Source organism: Wyeomyia smithii, chromosome 3, assembly GCF_029784165.1.
Source record: "Wyeomyia smithii strain HCP4-BCI-WySm-NY-G18 chromosome 3, ASM2978416v1, whole genome shotgun sequence".
Taxonomy (NCBI): Eukaryota; Metazoa; Arthropoda; class Insecta; order Diptera; family Culicidae; genus Wyeomyia; species Wyeomyia smithii.
This window is the reverse complement of record NC_073696.1, coordinates 153,917,512-153,935,284: the sequence shown is the minus strand read 5'-3', so window position 1 is coordinate 153,935,284 and position 17,773 is coordinate 153,917,512.

Genomic DNA, 17,773 nt, shown 5'->3' with positions numbered 1-17,773 from the left:
TTGGATCACTTATCTACCTTTTAATTAGCCAGTGATCGTTACGAGAAAGTCAATATATTTACTTTCATTCTGTGATTTCACATTTTTATGAACAACGGACAAAGTTACAATCCGATTGCAGTGAAATTCAATAGCAACCTATGGAGCAACTAGACCTTTCATTTGACACTAATTTCGTAAAAATCGGTTCAGCCATCTCTATAACTTTTCTTTATATAACTATTGGACCATATGTTCAATCATAACGAAATTTTAAAGTTAAGGGTTCTGGAGACATCCCGATCATTTGAAACCAGTTTTATTTAAATCGGTTCTGTGGTTTCTGAGATATTGTTGTTTCGTGATTTTTAAATTTTGATACATAACCTCTAAACTAAAAATCGGATTTCAATATAATACAATAGCAACCTATGGCGCAACTAGACCTTTCATTTGCAATTAATTTTATGAAAATCGGTCCAGCCATCTCTGAGAAAAGTGAGTGAGAAAAAAAAGTTGCACATACACACACACATACACACATACACACATACATACATACATACAGAAAATGCTCAGTTCGTCGAAAGAGGTCGAGTGGTATATGCCATTCGGCCATTGGGACCACTTTTGTACCTTTGGTTTTTCCAGTGATTGCTATACCTTTCTAGGAGAAAGGCAAAACCTAAATTAATCCACCTAGCGGTCAGACCCAGCCTTTCTCATTCAAACTTTTATTTGTAAAAATAGATTTACATGAACGCTTCAATCCAATAAATGTATATTCACTCTTAAAAAATATTGATGTTGTAATCTATACATATAAAAATGCAATCCGGTCTGTCTGTCTGTCTGATCCATATAGGCTCGAAAATTACCGAACCGATCGGCGTGAAAATTTGTATGTAGGAGTTTTTGGTGCCTATAAAGGTTCCTAGGATAGTTTGAGACCCCTGCCTTTTCTGGAAGGGAGGGGTCCCATACAAATGAAACATAAATTTCTGCACAACTCAAGAACAAACCAAGCAAATGAAACCGAATTTGGCATGTAGATGTTTTAAGGGATAAAAAATATGTCCATATTGTTTTGACACATTCCTGCTTTTGGAAGGGAGAGATGTCATACAAATGAAACACAAATTTCTGCACATCTCGAGAGCTAACTAACTAAATGGAACCAAATTTGGCAGGTCAATGTTTTAGTGGTAACAAATATGTTCCATAATCGACCTCAGGCAACATTTTGGATTGTAAGATGGCAACTTCTGGTTTCTGGAAATCAGCCTGAAACGAACGATTCCCATTAAATATGAGTATCTCCGGAACCAGAAAGATGCACAGAAGCTAAAAATTGATCACAGACACAATCTTGAATTTTAAGATGGTGACTTCCGGTGTCTGGCAAACAGCCGGAAATGACCAAATACCATTGAATATGAATGTTTTCGGAACCAGAATTACGCCCAGATGACAGAAATTGTTTTCACAGGCAATTTTAAAGTTCAAAATGACGACTTTCGGTTTCTGAAAAACAGCCCAAAGTGACCAAATACCACCCAATATGAGCGTTTCTTTGACCAGATTGACGCACGGAGGCCAGAAATTGTTCCCAAATGTCATTTTAAAATCCAAGATGGCGACTTCCGGTTTGTGAATAATAGCCTAAAATAACCAAATACCATCCAATATGAGTATCTCTGGAACTAGAATGATGCAATGAGCTAACAATTGACCTCAGGCACCATTTTGAATTGCTAAATGGCAACTTTTAGGAAACAGTCGAAAATGACCGAATAATACTCAATATGAATTTTCCGTAATCGAGATAATGCATTGAAACAAAACATTGACCCTGGAAACCATTTTGAATTTAAAGACGACCACTTTTAGTTTCTAGAAAACAACCTTAATAACTAAATCCCTCCCAATGTGGGTATTTCTGGTTCAGATTGATGCCAGAAAATCTGCTGAAAATGACCGCATACCACCCAATATGAATATATTCAGAATAAAGGCGATGTACAGAAGCCAAAAGTCGAGGATATTGTCATTTCGATAAACTCAATCATTTCAAACGATTTGTTATTTGATTTGATCATATCCTATTGCCCATTCGTCGTGCATTTGCAGACTTTTAACACATCGCAAGGAATCAATAAATGTGGAATATTCAAATAGTACGATACCACATTTAAATTATGTTGAGGCCACATAAATATATCGATCAAAGCAGGTATAGTTTAAAATAGTCTTTAAATTTCTTTTCTTTCCATGACTTTTGAGCCACATATCAAATTGTTATGAAGTTTGTTATTTGTAAGTTCGAGAGATGACTCGTTCGTATGACACTAGTTATGTTCAAATAAGTCAGGTAGTCTTTGTGATAATAGACTTTAGTTGTTATATTAACAATTTAATACATAACGGTTGCTCAAGTTCGATTATAATCAAATAAAATGGGAACGTATAGGGCAGCCAAACTTTGAAACCACGTGTTCAATCATAATTCATCAGTTAACTCTTAGCCTGCTCATCTGATAATAATATTGATAATATTGATCAAATCGGTTGTGTAGTTTCTGAGATAATGAAGTTTCGTGATTTTCACATTTCGACACATTACAGACAAAGTTACAGTCCGATTAAAGTTAAATTCAATAGAGTGTTATGAGGCAGCTAGACCTCTCATTTGCCACTAATTTAGTGAAAATCGGCAACGGAATATGTTACTTTTCATAGCTGGATTTCACATTTTTAAACATAACAGGCAAAGTAATGGTCCAATTGCAAAACAAATCAATAGGGTTTCATGGGGCAACTAGACCTTCCATTTGACACTGATTTTATGAAAATGTGTTCAGCCATCTCTGAGAAACATGAGTGAGATTAAACAGTCTTCAGAACACGTTTCTTTTCATAACTTTTGAACCACAAGTTCAATCTTCATAAAATTCCAAAGGTTAGGGTTCTTAGGGTAGCCCGTTCATTTGAAACCAATTTTGTTCAAATCGGTTGTGTAGTTTTTGAGATAATGATGTTTCATGATTTTTACATTTTAATACATAACCTTTAAACTAAAAATCCGATTACAAAAAAATTCAATAGGGTCTTATGGGACAACAAGACCTTTCATTTGCAATTAATTTCATGAAAATCGGTCCACCCATCTCTGAGAAAAGTGAGTGATAATAACAATCTGCACATACACACACACACATACAGAAAATGCTCAGCTCGTCGAGCTGAGTCGAGTGATATATGCCATTCGGCCCTTAGGAGCACTTTTATACTTTCGGTTTTGCAAGTGATTGCTATACCCTTCTAGGAGAAAGGCAAAAACATACTCAAAATATGTTTTAGCTCTGATTTGTTTTTCGTTTTTTTTTCAATCCAGCGCTCGTAAATTTCTTAGTTTTTATTTCATTGAACATTATAGAGTAGGTACCTTTCAATCATAATCAAATAATTTCAATACATTTCTGAAAACAAACAGTATTTTTTTAAAATATTTTTAAGGAAAATATCACGTTATCTTTTCGAATATTTAAAAGCTTGGCTTAATGCGAATATAGTAATACCCTTCTGCCTGGCCATTTTTACTGGAAGAGGTTTTATAAAAAGCTTTAAAATTCTAATTAATTCAAGCTTAAAATTCGGGACATTCGAAACATGTGAAAGTGGTCAAGGCGGTGCTCGCCACTAAGTTCTATATATTCCACAGTGTCGGGGTCAGGGTTACGTGAACATGCGAGTTAGAGCTGTCCATGTGAAAAGCATGAATACTCGAGGTTTATGCCACAAATTTTCAGTGTCTGTCCTTGGGCTTTATCAATAGTCATCGCGAATGCGAGACGCACAGAAAATCGTAGACGTTTAAAATTGAACGGCAAGTCGGTAGGAATAATCGGAACATGCGGGATTAATACGACTTCTCCTCTGTAGTTTCCTGTCAGAATTGTCGCTTCAATGACATTTGCCATCGGGTAGTGGCAGCAATGCAGCTGTTCGGTAGTAAATTCGACCTTGAACCTATTAGGTAGTAGTATTTGAGAATATTCGATTAGCATTTTTCCCTCAATTGAGTGTTTAAGTAACTATACTTTACCTTTTGCCTTATTGCCTTTCTCCTAGAAAGGTATAGCATTCACTGAAAAAACTAAAGGTATAAAAGTGCTCCAAAGGGCCAAATGTCGTATATCACTCGACTCATTTCGACGAGCTGAGCATTTTCTGTATGTGTGTATGTGTGTGTGTGTAACGCTCTCCCAATCTCACTCGATTTTCTCAGAGATGGCTGGACCGATTTCAATGAATTAATTGCAAATGAAAGGTCTATTTGCCCCATAAGACCCTAGTGAATATTTTTGTAACCGGATTTCTAGTTTAGAGGTTATGTATCAAAATGTAAAAATCACGAAACATCAATATTTCAGAAACTACGCAACCGATTTGAACGAAATTAATTTCAAATGAACGGGCTACCTAAACAACCCTTAACTTTTGAATTTCATTATGATTGAACATGTGGTTCAAAAGTTATGGAAAGAAACGTGTTCTCGAGATTATTTAATCTCACTCATGTTTCTCAGAGCTGGCAGGACCGATTTTCATAAAATTGGTGTCAAATGGAAGGTCTAGTTGCCCCATAAGACCCTATTGATTTTTTTCGCAATCGGACTATTACTTTGCCTGTTATGCTCAAAACTGTGAAATTCAGCTTTGAAAAGTAAAATATTTACAAGACTACTTAAACTCACTCACTTTTCTCAGAGATGGCTGAACTGATTTTCACTAAATTTTATTTATTTATATTTCGTCTTCGACATATAACATCGTACAGACAATTAAACTTATGTACTAATTCTTAGTCTAAACACATATTTCGACACACCAAAATCAAACATGGTTATCACATCATTAAAATAATTACAACAGACATCCAATGGGTTATTCATTCCATAGAGAGTGCGGTGATTTGGTCGGCGGATAAACTGAGGTTGACGTAGCAATCGAAGGGGTGTGTTGAATCGCAATTTTCCAAGAATGTCCGCGCAAACTATTCGATCTGTTAGCACATCAAATATTAGCATACGTTGGAGGAAAACTCGTCTACTCGACAATGTGGGCAAATCGATCAACATACAGCGGCTTTCATACGATGGTAGGTTAGTTCTGTCCCTCCAGTTTAGAGATCGAAGAGCATATCGAAGAAAGTGTTTCTGAACTTGTTCTAACCGGTTGATGTGTATTGCATGATACGGCGCCCACACTTGCACTGCATATTCCAGGACACTGCGCACGAACGAGCAGTACAGTATCTTGAGCGTGTAAACATTGTCGAAGAATTTCGAATTTCGTTTCAAAAAACCCAATAGGGAGTAAGCTTTAGCCGTGACTGCAGAAATGTGCTCCGTAAACCTTAATTTGCTATCGACAAGCACTCCTAAATCTTTCACTGTGGTCATGCGGGCCAAGCTCGTTGACGCCATTTTGTACTCGAAGGCAATCGGTGCACGCAAGCGGCTGAATGAGATCACGCAACATTTGGTCACATTGGCTTCCATTCCGTTCAAGCCACACCATTCCAGAAGCATGTCGATATCCATTTGGAGCGCACAACAGTCAGCCTCCGTTGTGACTACACGGTAAAACTTGAGGTCGTCAGCGTACAATAATTTTGGAGATTTCAGCTTCGTGCAGAGATCGTTTATAAACAGTACGAACAACAGAGGGCCCAGAATACTGCCTTGAGGTACTCCTGAAAGAATCTCAAAAGGTGTAGAATACGTTTCACCTACCTTCACCGAAGAATTACGTCCGGTAAGGTACGACGAAATCCATTGTGTCAGCCACTCTGGAAGTCCTATCCGCTTAAACTTTTCGACAGCTAAAGTATGTGGCACCTTGTCGGATGCTTTGGCAAAGTCAATGTAAATCGCGTCAATTTGCTGCCGTTTTTTCATCCGATTTACAAGGGTCGAAACATAACTCATCAAATTTGTCGTAGTAGAACGCCTCTGAACAAATCCGTGCTGATCAGCTGAGATAACGTGTTTAACAGATTGGTAGAGAACATCGTGCACCATGCTTTCGAAAACTTTCGGCAAACAACTTAATATAGAAATTCCGCGATAATTTTCTACATCGTTGAGCGAACCTGATTTATGAATCGGTATGATCGAAGCGGATTTCCAAACGGTGGGAAAGCATTTTTCACTCAAAGAACGGTTGAAGAGTATACTTACAGGCAAGGCTAGAGCACTTGCACAATTTTTGACAACGAATGGTGGCAATTGATCGGGTCCAGGGCCTTTCGATCCGTCGATGGATTGAAGTTTGAGCAGAACATCATTGGGCGAAAAGTTCATCCGAGGCATATTTAAGTCGAACTGCGGAATACTGCTCAAGTATGTTTCAGTCAAAGGTGGTGAGTTATTACTTGTCACACTCTGAAAGAAAGACGAGAACATATTCGCAGAATCCAGTGGCGTAGAGGCACTCACTCCCTGGTAACGAGTGTTCCGAGGTATTCCTTTCGTTGATTTCCGATTGTTGATGTATTTCCAAAACGATTTAGGGTCAGCTTTAACGTCATTTTCAATGCGATGAATGTAATCACGAAAACATCTTGCGTTCAAAGAGTTGTACTGGGCCTCTATTTCACGCATTTCAGTTTTCAGTGATTCACCCCTGTGTTTGAAATACCGTTCTCTAGCTTTCCGAAGCCGGTTTCGAAGATTCCGAATATTTGCGTTCCACCATGGCATATTTGTGTGCAGTTTTCGTTTAGTTCTTTTCAACGGTATATTCGTCCGGATAACTCTAAACAATTCGCTGTAAAAAATATCAATGGCTCCATCAACTGATCCTACCGTCATTAATCGATTTCAGTCTATTTGTTGCATGCTCTGAATCAACACAGTGAAATCACATTGGTTAAAATCGAGCCGCTCTATTTCCTCATCAATAAAATTGAGCTCAACATCTAATCTCAGCACAATCGGTTTATGATGTCTGTAAGGGTCTAGGTGGTTCAAAAATATCTGCACAAGCTGCACTATTGGTAAAAACCAAATCGAGCAGCCTGCCATTGTCATTAACAAAGCGGTTCTGTTGCTGCAATCCAGTGAGCAACATACATTCTACCAGTGTCAATTCAGGCTCGGTCGAAGCATTTGCCGGTAAATAGCAGTGTAAGTCGTCGTCATATAGCCAGCATAAATTTGGCAGGTTATAATCACCCAGCACAAATACTCTATCATCGTCTTTAGCGAGTGAAGTCAGTTGCTGAATACAAGCCGAGTGAGCCTCATAAGGTGCAGGATTCGAGTTTGGAGGTAGGTAAATTGAGCAAACAAAAATCTTGCTATTCACCAGCTCAATGCTAACAGCTGTTTGTTCCAGTGCATCGTCTCCCGTTAGCGTAACAGATGTGCTCTTCAATTCAGATTTCACACCGATCAATACACCACCACCACGGCGATATTGACTAGTGGCAGTACAACGATCGCAACGGTAAAGGGTATATCTATCAGTAAGCTCTAAGTCGAGAAAATCATCCTTCAACCAGGTTTCCGTGAAAACTATCACATCGTAGTCGCACGAAGCGAGCGCGAAGAACAGATCGTTTGTTTTGGTTCGTAGGCCTCTCGTGTTCTGGTAGTAGAGGGTAAGCATTCGTTGTGGTGGATATTCGAGCGGGCAGTAATCAGCTGTTGTTGTTCCAAATTGGTCAGTTAGATTTCTGTTTGCTGTGCTATCGCAATAACTCGAGTGTCGGACGAAGCTGGAGACGGGCGGGTCAGAAATATATTCATTTCGTATCGTTTCCTCCCGGCGTTGGCAGAAAGCGAAAGAAAGTACGTACGTTTGAGCCGTGTTGAAAATCAAATGGTCGAAAGATAATTCCCTTCTGCCATGTCGATTTTGACAGGGCTAGCTCCTTCAGCTGCAATTCGATACCAATCTCAAATGAAACGAACGTGAGGTCTTCGATTGTTCTTCCTTTTGGCACTAGTTTAACGACATCAACATCTCGATCGGTATTTAAATTATTCCTGGCTAGTTTTTGGATTTGTTCCACTGTTGCATGAGGATCGAAACCAGACAAATACAACCAAACAAGTTATCTTCTCTAGCTGCAGCCAACGGTATAGCGTCATCAGGGATACAGTCTTTGGTGCCCTCGAGGATGTTTTCTTGTTGCGACGGTTCAACTGGAATTATAAGCCGTGGCCTTTTTCGCAGATTTGTTGTTTGTTGTGTTCTAGGAACTCGTGGCGTTGCGGGCAAAGGCGTTCGCTGGAGAATAGTGTTTATTTTGGTAGTGTTTAGTGCTATTTCTTTCCGTAACTCATCGAGTGCTTTATTTTGATCATCCACAATTGTTTGCATAGCATTGGTTCGTAGAGGATATGGCTTGACGAAAGCATGCATTGGCCATCATTTTCGTGCAAGCTCTGCACATCCAAAATAATTGTGAACAATTTGCGACGACATCACGCTAAATCGTGCGCACAAGCACAACAAACAGCCGCCATTGTTTTCTTGCTTATTCGGTTTTCGATAAGAAAGCAGAGTTATCTTTCCAACAATTTCACTAAATATCACCAAAATATGTCGATTTCCAGCTTTCACTGATGCAGTGTTTGACGAAGCAACGAATGTAGTATACTCAGCGACAGCGAATTTGGAAAACGTGAGAAAAAATTCAATTAGAACGGAGCAACACAACAAGCTAATCGAATAATTTACCTTCACACACACATTAGTGACAAATGAGAGGTCCAGCTGCCTCATAACACCCTATTGAATTTAACTGTAATCGGACTGTAACTTCGTCTGTAATGTATCGAAATGTGAAAATCACGAAACTTAATTATCTCAGAAACTACACAACCGAATTGAACAATATTGATATCACACGAACGGGCTAGTTGAGGGTTAACTTATGAATTATGATTGAACAAGTGGTTTCATAATTCGGCTGCTCTATACGTTCCCATTTCATTCGATTATAATCGAACATATGCAACCGTTATATATTGAATTGTTAATAAATTGTTAAAAAAATGTTAAAACAACGAGTCTATTATCACAAAGATTACACGACTTATTCAACATAACTAGCGTCATACGAATGAGTTATCTCTTAAACTTACAAACAACTAACAACAACTTGATATGTGGTTCAAAAGTCATGGAACGAGAAGAAATTCAAAGACTATTTAAAACTATACCTGCTTCGATCAGTAAAGGTGGACTCAACATAATTTAATTGTGGTTTCGTACTATTTGAACGTTCCTGGTATCGCTCGTGGTGAAATTGTTCGAAATTAAAAGTCATTTCTTTTATTTCGCTATTTCTTAAGCACTAACATTACGTCAAATTTCATATTTTATACTTCAATTACAACATCATTATTTTAGAACCCAAAGAGTGAATATACTTTTATTGGATTGAAGCGTCCATGTCTATTTTTACAAATCATAAGTTTTAATGAGAAAGGCTGGGTCTGACCGCTAGGTGGATTAATTTAGGTTTTTTGTCCAAAACTCTTTTGAAAACTATAGAAATTAAGTGTGTAACTGACAATACATTCATTGTCTTCTGAAATATATGGAGTGTCGAACGTTGTCGCATCTCGAGCTCATCTTGTTCTCAACCGATCAACTTCCCTTCGGGATTCGTATATTTCCTGACTTTGTGATATTCTATCTTCAGTGTTGCGAAGCCTTACACTTTTATTGACCTGACCTGACCTGCTCCTAGTTTCGGCGTGCCCGAATATTCGCTAGCTGAATTGCATTTTGTGTACGATTCGTGTACGACGGCCAATGATACTACGTTTTACATTTAGCATTGTTCTTGTCTTAATCGCAAAACTGGAACAAAAACAACGAATTAAATTTAAATTCAACGGCATTTTAAGTATTTGAACACATCTCTTGCAACAACTCTATCTAGAGAAAAATCAATTCGACCACAGCAGAAATTTGTCGAAGTCAACTGGGAGATATGCAAGAATCAGTTTGATCATGTAGATCAGGAGACATTTCTTTTATAACATACCCTTAGCGGCACCTTCGAGAACTCCCACAATAGGCGGAAGAAAATTAATTGGAACCCACTGAAACCAAAAGAATACTTTTTAGAATTCTGGCAAAAACACATTATTATTTTTAATCTGTTATGTTTATTACGTACCGACAATGTCCTCTTCATTCTTGAAAAATAGTCACAGCATAAATTCACAGAAACCGACGTAGTATTTAAGTGGAATAAAAAAAACCAATACAAAAATCGCTTAGAAAAATTCCATAAAATATTAAAAAACCTAAATTAATCCACCTAGCGGTCAGACCCAGCCTATCTCATTCAAACTTTTATTTGCTTAAATAGATTTACATGAACGCTTCAATCCAATAAATGTATATTCACTTTTTAGGTTCTAAAATATTGATGTTGTAATCTATACATATAGAAATGCAGTCCGGTCTGTCTGTCTGTCTGTCTGGTCCATATAGGCTCGAAAACTACCGAACCGATCGACGTGCAAATTTGTATGTAGGGGTTTTTGGGTGCCGATAAAGGTTTCTATGATAGTTTTTATTTGTATGGGACCTCTCCCTCTTCTGGAAGGGAGAGGTCCCATACAAATGAAACATAAATTTCTGCACAACTCAACAACAAACCAAGCAAATGAAGCCGAATTTGGCATGTGGATGTTTTAAGGGGTAATAAGTATGTCCATAATAATTGGACGCCCCTTTCTTTTCTGGAAGGGAGGGGTTCCATACAAATGAAACACAAATTTCTGCGCAATTCAAGAACAAAACAAGCAAATGAAACCAAATTTGGCATGTGGATGTTTTAAGAGGTAACAGGTATGTCCATAATATTTTGACACCCCTCCCTCTTCTGGAAGGGAGGGGTTTCATACAATTGATACACAAATTTCTGCACATCTTTAGAGCTAACCAACTAAATGGAACCATATTTGGCAGGTGAATGGTTTTAGTGGTAACAAATTTGTTCCATAATCGACCTCAGACAACATTTTGGATTGTAAGATGACAACTTCCGGTTTCTGGAAAACAGCCGGAAATGGCCGATTTCCACCCAATATAATAATATCCGGATCTAGAATGCTACACAGGAGCAAAAATCGATCGAAATTGTCTTCAAATGCCATTATGAAATCCAAAATGGCGACTTTCGGTTCGGAAAAACAGCGGCAAACGATCAAATACCACCCAATATGGGTATTTCCGGAACCGTAATGATGCACTGGAGCCACAAATCGACTTCAGACAACATTTCGAATTGTAAGATGGCAACTTCTGGTTTCTGGAAAACAGCCAAAAATAGACGACTCCCATTAAATATAACTATCCCCGGAACCAGAAAAATGCACAGAAGCTAAAAATTGATCACAGACACAAACCTGAATTTCAAGTTGGTGACTTCCGGTGTCTGGCAAACAGCCGGAAATGACCAAATACCATTCAAAATGAATGTTTTCGGAACCAGAATTACGCCCAGATGACAGAAATTGATTTCACAGGCAATTTTAAGGTCCAAAATGATGACTTTCGGTGTCTGAAAAACAGCCCTAAGTGACCAAATAACACCCAATATGAGTATCTCTGGAGCCAGAATGTTGCAAGTAGCTAAAAATTGAACTCAGTCATCATCATGAAATGTAGGATGGCAACTTCTGGTTTCTGGGAAACAGCCAAAAATGGCCGATTTCCGTCTAACATGAATATCTCCGGATCTAGAATGATACACAGCAGCTGAAATCGACCACAGACCCCATTTTGGATTTTAGGTTGGCGACTTCCGGTTCCTGAGAAACAGCCGAAAATTATCGAATAACACCCAATATGGGTGTTTCTTCAACCAGAATGACGCTCAGAGGCCAGAAATTATCTTAAATACCATTTTGAAATCCAAAATGGCGACTTCCGGTTTATGAAAAACATCCTAAAATAACCAAATACCATCCAATATGAGTATCTCTGGAACCAGAATGATGCAATGAGCTAACAATTGACCTCAGGCACAATTTTGATTCGCTTAATGGCAACTTCTAGGAAACAGTCGAAAATGACCGAACAATACTCAATATGGATATTTCCGTAATCGAGATGATGCATAGAAACCAAACATTGACTCTGGACACCATTTTGAATTTAAAGACGACCACTTTTAGTTTCTGGAAAACAACCAAAATAACTAAATACCTCCCAATATGGGTATTTCTGGTGTTAGATTGATGCCAGAAAATCTGCTGAAAATGACCGAATACCACCCAATATGAATATATTCAGAATTAAGGCGATGTACAGAAGCCAAAAGCCGAGAATGTTGTCATTTCGAAAAAACCAATCATTTTAAACGATTTGTTATTTGACTTTGATCATATCCTATAGCCGATTCGTCGTGCATTTGCAGATTTTAAACACATCGCAAGGAATCAATGAATTTGGAAAGTTCAAATAGTGCGATACCACATTTAAATTATGTTGAGGCCACATATATCGATCAAACCAGGTAAAGCTTTCAATAGTCTTTGAATTTCTTTTCTTTCCATAACTTTTGAGCCACATATCAAATTGTTATGAAGTTTGTTTTTTGCAAGTTTCCGAGATGACTCGTTCGTATGGCACTAGTTATGTTCAAATAAGTCATGTAATCTTTGGAATAATAGACTTTCGTTGTTTTATAAACAATTTAATACATAACGGTTGCTTAAGTTTGATTATAATCAAATGAAATGGAACGTATAGCCAAAATTTGAAACCACGTGTTCAATCATAATTCATCAGTTAACCCTTAACTAGCCCGCTCATCTGATGATAATATTAATCAAATCGGTTATGTAGTTTCTGAGATAATGATGTTTCGTGATTTTCACATTTCGGTACATTACAAACGAAGTTACAGTCCGATTACAGTAAAATTCAATAGGGTATTATGAGGCAGCTAGACTTTTGATTTTACACCAATTTTTTTGGAAATCGGGTCAGCCATCTCTGAGAAAAGTGAGTTAGTCCAAGTAGTCTTCGGAATATGTTCCTTTTCATAGCTGGATTTCACATTTTTAAGCATAACAGGCAAAGTAATAGTCCGATTGCAAAACAAATCAATAGGGTCTTATGGGACAACTAGACCTTCCATTTGACACTGATTTTATGAGAATCGGTTCAGCCATCTCTGAGAAACACGAGTGAGATTAAACAGTCTTCAAAACACGTTTCTTTTCATAACTTTTTAACCACAAGTTCAATCTTTATAAAATTTCAAAAGTTAAGAGTCTAGTAGCCCGTTCATTTATAACCAATTTAGTTTAAATCGGTTGTGTAGTTTTTGAGATGATGATGTTTCATGATTTTTACATTTTGATACATAACCTCTAAACTAATAATCCGGTCACAATAAAATTTAACAGGGTCTTATGGGACAACTAGACCTTTCATTTGCAATTGATTTCATGAAAATCGTTCCAGTCATCTCTGAGAAAAGTGAGTGAGAATAAAAATCTGCACATACACACACATATATACATACATACACACACACACACACACACACACACACACACACATACAGAAAATGCTCAGCTTTACTTTCGGTTTTGCAAGTGATTGCTATACCTTTCTAGGAGAAAGGCAAAAAATTAAGGCTTTTATTTTCGTACTTGTTTCAAACTTCTCTGATCAAAGGCAACAAAAAATCGTAACTCACTGAAACTCACAGAAAACCTCTCAGAATCTCAAGTTCAATTACTTTTATCTGTCGTAACTATAACTAGAACTAAAACTATTATTATAAGAAAAATTTTAACTATAACTATTGTTTTGATATGGAATGAAAGCAATAAGGAGCAACATAAAATCAGTTACGAGGATTCCGGAATTTACGCGGTTTTTTTTACGAGGATTCCGAAATTTACGCGGTATTTTTTTTTGCCCGGATTTCGGTTCCCCTTCACTCGGAATGCGAAATTAACAATGTTTTTTTTACGCGGATTCCGGAATTTACGCGGTTTTTTTTACGCGGATTCTGGAATTTACGCGGTTTTTTTACGCGGATTCCGGAATTTACGCGGTTTTTTTTACGCGGATTCCGGAATTTACGCGGTTTTTTTTACGCGGCACGTATCCCGCGCGTAAAAAGCGACTTTGGTGTACCTTATTGCCAACCATTTTTCGGGTTTTATTTTTGCCTTTCTCCTAGAAAAGTATAGCAATCACTGAAAAAACTTAAGGTATAAAAGTGTTCCAAAGGGCCGAATGTCGTATATCACTCAACTTAATTCGACGAGCTGAGCATTTTCTGTATGTGTGTGTAACGCTCTCCCAATCTCACTCGATTTTCTCAGAGATGGCTGGACCGATTTCAATGAAATTAATTGAAAATGAAAGGTCTATTTGCCCCATAAGACCCTATTGAATTTTGTTGTAATCGGATTTCTAGTTTAGAGGTTATGTAAAAATCACGAAGCGGCAATATCTCAGAAATTACGCAACCGATTTGAACAAAATTATTTTCAAATGAACATGTTACTGACATTTTACGTAGATCAGACACCTGCCAATCGATTTTTGAGACTTTTTTACTAAATATAAGATATAATTTGACTACCAATTTTAGATATTAACGCATTACCATTAATGCTCATACATACTCGATATTATTGTGCTCTGTGAAATATACTAAAACCATGCCAAATCCGGTTTCGTAGAATCACCGTTTTGAGCTCAGTTTTTGTCCGATTTGAGATCTGTTTTTTTAAAAGACGGGTAAGAAGATGCTAATATGTGGACAAACTCATGGAATTTCGATATTTGGTCTTAAAACAAAATGGCGTCGAAAAAACCACAAAATTTCTCGATTTCGTAAAAATTCAAAATGGCGCTGTTGTTGCCCCTTAAGTTAAAATATGTTCAAACTCGGGGATATTTGGTTTTGCATCAAAATACACAAAAAATATATATTGAAGTCAAGGCAGAAAAAACGCCAATTTTCGTTGCACTGTGTTATCAGGGCTTTGGGCATTATCGAATATCACGCAACTGCGAGGCGCGAAGGTACATACAGACGTTTGAAATTAAATAATAAATTGGTAAGTAAAATCTCGATACTCGGAACTTCGAAATTTTCGCTTCAGTCACATTAATACTTCATCTGTTTTTTGAAGCAGATCTGCTGCCACAGCAAAGTGCAATTGAAACTCCATAACGTTATAGTTTTCAATTCGAAATTCAACAATAATTGTAAATCCAGAGATTTGTAGGAATGAACTATATTTAACGAAACATAAACAGAAATCAATGTTTTTTGAGTGGCAAAAATTACTCGTTCATTTTACCGGCTAACAAAATCATTGCAGCATGAGCAAATATGATCTAAGTCAGTGTGCATTTTAGAGAAAATTGAACAGATTCATTAGATCCGAGCAATGGAAAGTTAAATCATCGCATATCTAGTGTTATTCTTGTTCTATCTTTTCATTAAACTGATGCATTAGATGATTATTTGCAACTTTGCTCAAATAAGCCAGGAAATCGATTTACATTATCAAGCATATGCCTTTAAATAAAATCAAAACTACGTTGAGAGCATTCACATGCATGTTAAGTTTGTTTGTTTACCACGCTATAGCTTTTTGCACTAAATTTATTCGTTTTTGGCTTTCGAGCTACACCTCTTTTGTACCACTGTAAAATGTGTAGTAGGCAGCGAAAACGAATTTCGCATTATATGATAATAATTAACAGGTGCTTGTTTACTTAACAACGACGCCTCGAAAACGACGCTACAACTGCTTGTCTACCGCTCATAGCCTGCAATCTTAGTAATCTAATGACGTTGTTCGTGGAGTAAAAGCCGGGAAAAGACGAAAATATATTTTAATTTTTTCTAACTTTATCAGTTGATTATTGTTTTCTTATGGCTTATTAACTCGTCGGAGATCAAGACAAAACAAACACAAAAAGAATCATTCAAATCCGTTGATTCTATTTTAAGTGAAACGCCTTTTTACAGATACCAGCATATTTTTATTTAATAGATTAGATTACTATAATATGAGTATACGATAGCAATTAAGTATGGTGAATATAATCCTGCAAATACCTTGGCTGGCATGTTGTCCGCTTCGTTCTTTACTCAGAGATTGTTGTAGATTCACTTGTCCGTTTTTCACTGCTGGGACTCGATGTTTTAGATGTATGCGATGATGGGGTTGGTCCTGATGATGATGATGACTGGTTCGTATCCGGTTCAATAGTTGAGGTTTCAGTATCGATGTTGATGCGCTGTAAATAAAAAACGTGCCTGCGATATTCAACTCTTCTGAGACAACTACGACATCTCCGCCCTTTTCTTTTGATTACTCTTAATACCTCAGGATCGAAATTCGATGACAACTTGTTGGCCTTCGTCATCCTTTCCAACAATACTGTACCTCCTTCAGCAATATGATTCGGTCTAGCATTACGTCGTTCATCGGCATATGTTTTCCCCTTACCTTTTTTCTCCTTGCTCTATCAACAACTTCCTCATCAATATCCTTCGGTTGATGGATCGATGGAATCTTATCACGGATATTGTAACCAAGGAGCATTTTCGATGGCGTTTTTTCAGTTGTTGAGTGGGGGGTGGAACGATACATCAGTAAATATCAGTTCCACTTCCCAATCAGCATTGGTTGCCTGACTGATCGTAAGCCTCTTCAGAATGGATCAATTTTGTCGCTCCACTTCACGGTTTTGTCGTTGCCAATATGGAGTTGTATAGATTGGCTTGATGTCCTTCGAAACACAATAGTCCTTAAACTCCTCGCTTATAAATTGTCGACCATTGTCCGCTGCGATGGAAAATGGGTTACCAAAACGAGCAAATGAGCCGTTGAGAGCAAAAGTGGTATATGTGCCATTTTTACACTTTTTGGGTTTTTTGCATAAATTGATGCAGAATGCAATAACGTACTAGAATATCCAAGAAAAACCGATATCTGATACCCTAAACCAAAGTTATAGCCAGATCAATTTTTGGTAATTAACATAATCACCATTTCGTTGAGAGCAAAAGTGGAACATGTCCAGTCCGTGCATATTAGATGAATTGTAAATCGAAGATCTTAGGATATAAAACAATCATGTCTTCAGCAAAGTTGGTCAAGTGATTGAGTACTTTCAGATGAAGATCTATCTGTTTTGGAATTTTCTTACTACGTGGCGCATGTGTACCCGTGACTATTTTGTAACAGAAAGAGTTTTATCTATTTCAGTATCAACTCGTATGCTGTGGCCAGTTTAGAAGATAGCTCTCTGAGGTCTTTGATAAAGATATATATTTACACACTGGACCCAGGTTTGGCTTTAGGCAGGCCACCGATAGCCTTCCGGAAGATCCAGAAATACCGTAATTGAGGTCAATTTTCTAAAGTGATCCTAAAGTTTCCTGTTTTTTTTTGACACCGATTCTAGAAGGAAAATGATCTTTTAACGAAATATGCTCCAAGATGGCCACACGTGAACCACCGGTACTACCATAAAAGAGATTAATTTTTAAGAACTGTCCCACTTTTTTCTAAACCACTCCCAGACGAAAATAAATAATCTCATGACAGAATGTTACTCAAATTTACATCAGATAGCCCTTCGAAAGATCCGGAGTTACCGTAAACGAGATTAATTTCAAAAAACAGGTCCTAGTCCCATCTGGATACGGTGTATATTTTTACAAGGCTGTATCATATTTTCAGTTCTCTCTTTTGTC